This window comes from Trachypithecus francoisi, unplaced genomic scaffold (genome assembly GCF_009764315.1).
Source record: "Trachypithecus francoisi isolate TF-2019V2 unplaced genomic scaffold, Tfra_2.0 Lachesis_group3, whole genome shotgun sequence".
Classification (NCBI taxonomy): domain Eukaryota; kingdom Metazoa; phylum Chordata; class Mammalia; order Primates; family Cercopithecidae; genus Trachypithecus; species Trachypithecus francoisi.
Window position 1 is genome coordinate 99,215,196 of NW_022681468.1, and position 10,562 is coordinate 99,225,757.

General features: G+C 42.3%; 1 pseudogene; it reads right to left on the reverse strand.

Annotated features, from left to right (window-relative positions):
• Positions 1–233: 233 nt before the first annotated feature.
• LOC117071079 lies at positions 234–9,911 on the reverse strand (annotated as a pseudogene).
• Between the last annotated feature and the right edge of the window lie 651 nt (positions 9,912–10,562).

Sequence of the window (10,562 nt, forward strand, 5' to 3'; positions counted from 1 at the left end):
CCTACCCTCCCACCCCAGAGCCAGGTCTTCTGTCTTTTGCTAATTTTTCTTGTTGCTGACACCTGTTTAAATTTTTTTTTTGTACAGATGGGGGGGGGTCTCCTGATGTTGCCCAGGCTAGTCTCGAACTCCTGGACTCAAGAGATCCTCCCGCCTTGACCTCTCAAACTGCTGGGATTAGAAACATGAACCACCTTGCCTGGCTTGGCCCCTGTTTAAGGCTGCCTGACGGGCTAAGGCCTGTGGAGCCTTACTACTGATAAGCTGTTTGCGTGACTGCTGGGGGACAGATTTACAGAGTTCTGTGAGTCTATTCTGATCTTGTTCTGTTTGGTCAGGAGCAGGAGCCAGTGTGTTTTCACTGATTGGGTGGAACCCGGAACCCCCAGGGTCTTTTAAGTTGTTTTCTTCTGATTCTTGGTTCTTTTGGGAAGAGGCAAGCTGATTTAAGTTTCCTTCTACCTTGGGATGCAGCGGTGCATTGAGCTGAGTTTCAAAAGATGACGGCAGCTGCATTACTCCTAAAAGTCCACCCATCTTTACATCAAGAATCTTCCTGGTAACAGCTCCATAGCAGAGTCCTATAGCAGTGCACATCCACCACTGTCCCTGATACATTCCTGCTCTGCTGGAGCTGCACATCTGGACGCTGACATCTGCAATTTTGAGGGGCTTCTAGTGCTCTCACTATCACCACATTCACGAGTCCAAATTGGTCTCCCCCAACATACTTAAGACAAACCCCTGGAAGCCAGGCCTCTGTCCCAGAATTCTGGATCTACCATGATTTTACAAACTAATTATCAGGAGGTATTGACTCTGCTTCTCCTTTGGTGACATCTTCAACAAAGGACATAGAGGGCACATTGATGTTTGGGCTATCAAAGTCACAATAGGCACCAGCTGCTGCTTGCAGGTTCCAGTTGGTCGTGTCTAGGAAGAAGGTGCCCTCAGCAGAGTTGAACTGGAAGCCAAGCAGCCCCTAGAACTCAGAGATGAGCATGTCCTTGTTGGTGGTGCCCAAGCAGCCGAACTTCTGCACCTGCCCCGGGTCCAGGCCCACTCAGCCGCTCACTCGCGCTCGTACTCTCTGCTTCCCCAGCACCACCACGCAGCCTCTGGCTTCTTATTGTGGCTTTTAGTACATATGTGGCTTAGTACACATTTCCATCACTGCTGTCAATATTGAGTACTTTTCACTTGCTTATTGACCATTTAGAGATTCTCTTTTTGCAATACAGTTGGTGCTCTGAATCCACAGATCCGACCAACTGCAGATTGGAAATATTCAGAAAAAAAATAAATAAATAAAAATGACAATACAACAATAAAAAATAATACAAATAAAAACAATACAGTATAACAACTATTTACATAGCATTTACATTGTACTAGGTATTATAGTAATCTAGAGATAATTTCATGTATGTGGAAGGATGTGTATAGGTTATATGCAAATACTACATCATTTTATATAAGGAACTTGAGCATCTGTGGATTTTGATATCCACAGGTCCTGGAACCAATCCCTGGCAGATACCAAGGAATGATTGTACTTACTCAAGTCTTTTTTTTTTCTTTTGATATGAGGTTGTCTTTATGTTTTCTTATTAACATTTAAATTTCTTTATTTTTTGACTGGGCACAGTGGCTCAAACCTGTAATCCCAGCACTTTGGGAGGCCAAGGCGAGTGGATCACCTGAGGTCAGGAGTTTGAGATCGGCCTGACCAATATGGTGAAACACTGTCTCTACTAAAAATATGAAAATTAGCCAGGCATGGTGGTGGGCGCCTGTAATCCCAGCTACTCTGGAGGCTGAGGCAGGAGGATTGCTTGAACCTGGGAGGCAGAGGTTGCAGGGAGCCAAGATTCCACCACTGCACTCCAGCCTGGGTGACAGAGTGAGACTCCATCTCAAATAAATAAATAAATAAATAGAGTTCTTTATTTTTATTTTTTATTATTGTTTTTTGAGATAGTGTCTTGCTCTGCCAGCCAGTCTGGAGTGCAGTGGTGCAATCATGGCTCACTGCAGCCTTGACCTCTTGGGTTCAAGCAATCCTCCCACCTCAGCCTCCCAAGTACTACATGTACACCACCACACCTGGCTAATTTTTGTATTTTTTGTAAAGATGGGGTCTTGCCATGTGGCCTAGGCTTGAAGTTCTTTATGTTTTCTGAATATGAGTTCTGTTTTGATTGTAAGTGTTGCAAATATCTTCTCCTATTCTGTGGTTTGCTTTCATACTCATTTTAAAACAGCCTTATTAAGATATCATTCACATGCCATACAATTCACTCATGTAAGTATACAACTCAGTGGCTTTCAGTATATTCACTGTTACGTAACCATCACCATGATCAATTTTAGAATGTTTTCATCACCTCCAAAACAAACCCCATACTCCTTAATCATCACCCACCCCCAACCCACCCATTACTTCCAGGCCTAGGCAAACATGAATCTACTTTCTGGCTCTATAGATTTGCCTATTTTATTTCATTTTATTTTATTTCATAGACAAGGTCTCCCTCTGTCACTAGGCTGGAGTGCAGTGGCATGATCATGGCTCACGGCAGTCTCCTGGGCTCAAGTGATCCTCTCACCCCAGCCTCCCAAGAAGCTGGAACTACAGGTGTGCACCACCATACTCAGTTAATTTTTTTTTTTTCATTTTTGCAGAGGTGGGGTCTCTCAGTGTTGCTCAGGCTGGTCTCAAACTCCTGGCCTCAAGTGATCCTCCTGCCTTGGCATCCCAAAGTGCTAGGATTATAAGCATGAGCCACAGCTCCAGCCTCTTTCCAGCTCCTCATTAGGACACACATTGTTACTGTAAACCTTATGAGCCTTGGAAAGACAGGTTTTTTGGGAAGTGGGGAGGGAAGGTGTATCCATAGCAATCATGGGGATTGTTATGTCATGGGAAGTATGTGCTCTTCATTTCACTAAGTACTATCAGCCTTCTCTCCAGACGGCTGTACCACTTTGCACTTACATCAGCAGGACCTAAGGCTCTCCACCATATTTGCCAGAACTTGATAGCGTATGACTTCTGATTTTAGTGAAGTGGTATCTGTTGTTTTGATTTGCATTGTTTTCATTACTGGTGAGATCAAACCTCCCTTCAAATGCTCACTAGCCAGGTATGTTTCCCCTTCAGTGAGTTGTGTATGAAATCCCTTGCCCATTTAAAAATTGGGTTTTCTGGCCAGGAGCAGTGGCTCACACCTGTAATCCTCGCACTTTGGGAAGCTGAGGCAGGTGGATCATCTGAGGTCAGGAGTTCGAGACCAGCCTGGCCAACATGATGAAACCCTGTCTCAACTAAAAATACAAAAAATTAGCTGGGCGTGATGGCGGGCACCTGTAATGCCAGCTACTAGGGAGCTCGAGGCAGGAGAATTGCTAAACCCAGGAGGCAGAAGTTGCAGTGAGCTGAGACTGCACCTCTGCACTTCAGCCTGGGCAACAGAGCGAGACTATCTCAAAAAAAAAAAAAAAAAATTGGGTTTCCTTTTCTTCTCTTGCTGATTTGCAGGAGTTCTTGAATGTTCCAGCTATGACTCTCTTCTTGGCTTTGCACAAGTTTCTCCCAGACTGTCACTAGTCTGCTTGCGCTGTCTATGGGGCACTCTATTGAACTAGAGTGTTTTCAATGCTTAAATCTATTGATTTTTTTTTAAATGCCCTTCAGCATTTTTTAAAAATCTTGTTTAAGAGATCCTCCCTGCCCCCAAGGTTGTAATCGTGAGCAACTACATTTTCTCCCAGTAATTTTGACCCCGGAACCTTTCTTCATATTCTCTGGACCCCAGGGTCTGTCATTAGCAAACTCCCCTGCATCTCCAGCCCTTGCTTTGGATACTCCCTTCACCTTCACCTTCTTGCTCTAAAAGAACCCCAAGTCTCCCTGTGGGCGTGGCTCCTGTGGCAGTCCTCTCAAATGGCTGCGGCCTTTTCTGTCATGCCCTTGAACCCAGGACTACTGACTGCACTCTATAGTACCTTGAGGTCAATTAGGAAAAGGCGTCTCTTCTGGTTGGCTGACTCCCAAGCACAAGGGCGGTGAGGGGAACATGAACTGTATTTCTGGCCCTCTCTCTGGAGCCCCCTGTGAAAGGTACATCCCTGCCTGTGTCCCCACCTGTGCCTCTGGTCTGAGAACTGGGTTAGACACCCTACTTCACTCCACACAGGGTTCCTTCCACTCCCCCACCACCCAACACACACACACACACACACACACACACACACGCACTCTGCTCATCTGAAACACATAAGATCAAGGCCGGGCTTGGTGGCTCGTGCCTGTAATCCCAGCACTTTGGGAGGCCGAGGTGGGCTGATCACCTGAGGTCAAGAGTTCGAGACCAGCCTGGCCAACATGGTAAAACCCTGTCTCTACTAAAAATACAAAATTAGCTGGGCGTGGTGGTGGGTGCCTGTAATCCCAGCTACTTGGGAGGCTGAGGCAGGAGAATCACTTGAACCCAGGAGGCTTAGGTTGCAGTGAGCTGAGATCGTGCCACTGCACTCCAGCCTGGGCAACAGAGCAAAATTCTGTCTCAAAAAAAAAAAAAGGATCAGGCTAACTACTCATTTCCTCTTCTTATTACCATCTACCATCCTCAAAGTACCCTTACTCATTGAAATATTTAGCACCTCCTGTTGTACCATCTCTCTCTTTCTCCCTCCCATTTCTCCAGTGTTAATCTTGGTGATTTCACTTCCCATGTAGATAAAACATTCAACATGCTGGCTTCTTAGTTCTTTGCCTTTTTTACTTCCAAGGATTTCTTCCTCCGCTTCCACTTTAACCATTTTCTCCTGTGGTTTTTATCCCAGTCCTTGTCATCTTTTACCTTAAAAGACTCCTTTTTTAAGCTCTGCACTCTCTGTAAAACTCATATTGTATTATAAATTTATATTAAAAATTATGGGCCTATACAATTTTCTGCTTAAACTTTCTGGGTAAGATTTTAAAGAATAACATTTCTTGAATTACTGTTGATAATAATATTAATGTATTATATTTTAATATTTACTTAATTTTATTTTTTTACAATCACATGCTTTGGGGATTTTGAAGAAAAACAATATTGAATTTAACAATTTATCTGTTTATCCAAAGATTTGTGAATAATTGAGGTTCAACAGAATATTATCTGTGATAAAAAATAAATAATTTAATAGATAAATTAAATGTGTACTTTAAACTTTTTAAAAAATGCATCCATGGCCGGGCGCGGTGGCTCAAGCCTGTAATCCCAGCACTTTGGGAGGCCGAGACGGGCGAATCACGAGGTCAGGAGATCGAGACCATCCTGGCTAATACGGTGAAACCCCGTCTCTACTTAAAAATACAAAAAACTAGCCGGGCGACGAGGCGGGCGCCTGTAGTCCCAGCTACTCGGGAGGCTGAGGCAGGAGAATGGCGTACACCGGGAGGCGGAGCTTGCAGTGAGCTGAGATCCGGCCACTGCACTCCAGTCTGGGTGGCAGAGCAAGACTCCGTCTCAAAAAAAAAAAAAAAAAAAAAAAAAAATGCATCCATATCTAGGTATAAAACCTAAAAAGCAAAGGGAAAATTTTGTCCATATCTCAAAAGTGTATATTTTTATATATTCCAACCTGTTTTACTCATATAAAACTCCATCTACCAATAGGCATTTTCTCCTATGTTTCCCTAATGGTATATTAAGACTTTTATTTTTTCCTTTTAAAATAACTAGTGTTGTGTTAAATGATGCTAACAATGAAAAGGATCTAGACCTAGACACTGTAAATCAGTTCCAAGATATTTGAGCCTAAAAGAAAAGGAAAAAGAATTTATGGCTACTGCACAATCCCTACATGAACTCTAAGTCTATTTTTGTCTAATTGCAAAATACACTGATTCTTTCTCGAACTCAAAATGTTATTAGTTACTAGTAAAATAATTAATGTATTATAGGTTTGGATCTTATAATTTTGCCATGTGAAAGTGTAATTGTGTTTTAAAATTAAGGTTATTAAAGCTCTAAATAAGATAATAATTTAATATACTTTGCTATAACAATCTCTCTTATACATATGTGTGTATATGTGTGTTTGTTTTATATCTATAGAAAGAACTAACTTTATATTTTTATTTCTAATTTTTGGAACCCTTTATTTTTAAATTTATGTCATAAACCACCTTCATTTGCAAAGTTTCACATCCCATGTTACGTATGTATGATTGTGTACACATAGAAGAGGTGTACAGGAATAGGTGGAGGAGGACTAAAAAGAAACAACAAACAATGAACAGAAAATCTCTGATAGTTCAGAAGTAGGGGAAAGATGAATGTGAAATTTATTCTGTTTTTAATTGAGACGGAGTCTCACTCTGTCACCCAGGGCTGGCATGCAGTGGTGTAATCTCAGCTCACTACAACCTCCACCTCCCAGGTTCAAGCGATTCTATTGCCTCTGCCTCCCGAGTAGCTGGGATTACAGGCATGAGCCACTGCACTCAGCCTGATATGGTTTGGCTGTGTCACCACCCAATTCACATCTTGAATTGTAACTCCCACAATTCCCACGTATTATGGGAGGAACCTGGTGGGAGGTAATTGAATCATGGGGGCAGGTCTTTCCCGTGCTATTCTCGTGATAGTGAATAGGTCTCATGAGATCTGATGGTTTTAAAAATGGGAGTTTCCCTGCACAAACTCTCTCTTTGCCTGCTACCATCCATGTAAGACGTGACTTGCTCTTCTTTGCCTTCTGCCATAATTGTGAGACTTCCCCAGCCACATGGAACTGTAAGTCCACTAAACCTCTTTCTTTTATAAATTGCCCAATCCCAGGTATGTCTTTATCAGCAGTGTGAAAACAGACTAATACACAGCCCAACAAGAATTCTTATGTTTGAATCTTGCACATTTAACCAACATTGAACCAGAGACAGGCTGATCCAAACTCATCCACGACTCTTGTACAGTATGGCCCATGTTTTCCACTGTGTCATAAAGGAGATAGGTAAAGGAGATTTCTTTTCACATTAGCAACTAGACTTGTCTGCCAAGTAAGGACTAGTAGCCAAAAACCTCTTCCAAGTATAAATTGTAGGTTACTGGAACACTATCACCTTCAAACTGAAAATAAACTCACGCACTTGGATCAAGCTACACAAGTGTTTCCTCAGTAGAATCAGGAATTATTACAAATACCTAGCACCAAGTACAGATATGCATTAGAAGGCTACCCAGGACAGTTATAATATTACATTTCATTATGAACTCACCAGTTCTATTATTATCAGGGATGATACTATATTTTATTTCAGGATAAAACAAACAAGTAACTATAGTTTTAATCAAGAGTTTTAGTTAAGTCTTTATAAAAGGACTTTATGAAAGCAAAAGGATAACATAATTAGATGCTATCAACAAAAGACTTTTGAAAGATTTCCATCCCCCAGTTGGGATGCATTTGTCCTTTGATGGTATCAGGTCCACAAACTTCACTGGTCACATTATAAAGAGAATCTGCATCAGTAGGACTTTTAGAATACAAAGTAGGATTTTGATAAATAAACAGAACACATCTTTCACAGGAGCCTAATTTGGATGGTCAGATGCTTTTTTGCTCAGTCAACAAAAAGATGGAATCCTCCTTCAGCAGGGTCAGGGTGAACCCCTTAGATATTCTCTGTAGATATTTATTAAATACAACCAGTTTAATTGATCTACTGAGCACACTCTTTCATGTGGTTTTGAGCATACTAAAAGGTTTTGTTTGAATATATTGATTATGTTTGAATATAATCACTATATTCGCAAGAGTCTTAAACCAGTCCATGAGAACCCTGAGAGACACAATGTTCCTTAAAACAACACTGCAAATGTATTCACTATACGTGTTTTTTTCTTATGGTAAAAAATGGAAGAATTTGGAAACCACAGATAATAAATAAAATGATTACGTATAGGAGAGGAAGGAGACAGGATGGAATGGATGGGGTAGAAGCTATACTTCCTGGAATATACCTTGTTTTGTACATTTAACTCTAGAATTATGTGAATGTTTAACGTAAGAGTAAAACAAACTGAAATCAACATGTATTCGTAATTTGTGTCTTTCTTTTTTCTTGATCAGTCTATCTAGAGGTTTATCAATTTTATTGATCTTTTCAGAGAACCAGCTTTTGGCATCATTGATTTTTCTCTAATGTTTGTTTGTTTCTTATTTTATTGATTTCCTCTCTTATCTTATTTCCTCCCCTCTACTTTGAGTTGAATTTGCCCTTCTTTTTCTAGTTACTTAAGATGGAAAGTTAATTTAAAAATTTTCTTCTTTTCTAATGCTAATAGTTGCACATCTATGAATTTCCCTCTAAGAATAGTGAGTCCCTATGTGTGTGTGTGCATGCTTGCTTGTGTGTGTGAGTGTGTGTGTGTGTTTGATGAGTTGTTTTTGGTTTTGGGTTTTTCTTTTTTTTTTTTTTTTTGAGGCTAGGTCTGGCTCTCTTGCTCAGGCTGGAGTGCAGTGGTACAATCTCTGCTCACTATAACATCTGCCTCCTGGGCTCAAGGCATCCTTTCATCTCAACCCTCCAGGTAGCTGAGACTACAGGGGCACACCACCACACCCGGCTAATTTTTGTAGAGATGGGTTTCACCATGTTGTCCAGGCTGGTCTCGAACTCTTGAGCTCAAGTGATCCTCCCACCTCAGCCTCCCAAAGTGCTGGGATGACAGGTGTGAGCCACTACACCCGGCCTGTTTTTTGTTTTTATTTGTTTTTATTTTTTATTTATTTATTTTTTTTGAGACGGAGTCTCGCTCTGTCGCCCAGGCTGGAGGGCGGTGGCTGGATCTCGGCTCACTGCAAGCTCCGCCTCCCGGGTTTAGGCCATTCTCCTGCCTCAGCCTCCCGAGTAGCTGGGACCACAGGCGCTGGCCACCTCACCCGGCTAGTTTTTTTGTATTTTTTAGTAGAGATGGGGTTTCACCGTGTTAGCCAGGATGGTCTCGATCTCCTGACCTCCTGATCCACCCGCCTCGGCCTCCCAAAGTGCTGGGATTACAGGCTTGAGCCACCGCACCCGGCCCTGTTTTTCGTTTTTAAATTACAAATTCAATTTCTTTAACAGATACACCAATATTCAGATTGCCTATTTCTTCTCAATCCCTTTGGTAATTTTTTTTTATTAAATGACTTTTCAAAGAATGCCAGGGTATTTAAAGAGGCCTGTCTATTCTGGATGGCTAGAACTCAAACATCCCTGAGCTCTCATGAACCTTGGGATAGTTAGGCTTATAGCTCTCTGATAGTGGTTCTTTGCCTGCCTTCCATATCTGAAAATGACGCATGTACATAGCTTTAAGGGCCTCTCCCAGGGCCTCTCAGTGGGCAAAGCTAAGGAATAAAGTGTATATCTCTCTATATATGCATGTCTGTGTTCCTTTTTATGTCTGTATTGAAAACCATGATTCACATAACACCTCCAGTTCCAATCCAACCCCACAACGTACACTGTAGCTTTCCCCTTTCCATATTTGTAACTGCCTTCTCTGACAGTGAGAAACTCGGCTCTGTTGTCTTTGACATATTACATGATTTGATCAATTGCCTTATACGTAACCAGCCTCTGACTGCTGCCGCCTCCCTCCCAGCCCCCATGTGGATGCCTTCCTCTGTCTCCCAGCAGAAGGATCACCTTCGCCACATGAAACTCTCCTCCCCCCTCGCCTCATGCCAGATTGTACTTGGCAGTCCCTTCACCCTGTTTAGACTCCAATGCCCCCACCATCAAGCTGTCCCCAGTGGGTACATCTCCTCACCCTGTTCATGCTCTCACTTTCCTTATATACTGTCTCACTTTTGTGGACTCTCAGCCCACTGGGGCTCTGATTCCCCAAGCCAAGCTGCCCCTCCATGGGCTCCCTGCTCTGCCTGTCCAGGTGTCAGCACTGAATTTTTCTGAAAGGGGAAGGCTATTATAATGTTTGATACGATTGGGTGTTAGGTTTCTTCCACTATATTTTTCAATTCATTATTTCCAATTAGTAGTAATTTTTGTATCTTAATCTTGTATCCAATGATATTGACAAACTCATGTTACTAGTTTTGGTATCTTTTTTTTTTTTTTGAGATGCAGTCTCCCTCTGTCTCCCAGGCTAGAGTGCAGTGGTAGGATCTTGGCTCACGGCAACCTCCACTTCCTGGGTTCAAGCAATTTTCCTGCATCAGCCACCCAAGTAGTTGGGATGACAGGCGTGTGCCACCATGCCTGGCTAATTTTTGATATATTTATTTATTTATTATTTATTTATTTATTTATTTGAGACAGGGTCTTCCTCTGTGGCCCAGGCTGGAGTGCGGTGGCATGATCTTGGCTCACTGCAACCTCTGCCTCCCAGGTTCAAGTGATTCTCCTGCCTCAGCCTCCTGAGTAGCTGGGATTACAGGCATGTGCTACCACAGGCTGGCTAATTTTTGTATTTTTAGTAGAGATGGGGTTTCACCATATTGGTCAGGCTGGTCTTGAACTCCTGATGTCAGGTGATCTGCCTGCCTCAGCCTCCCAA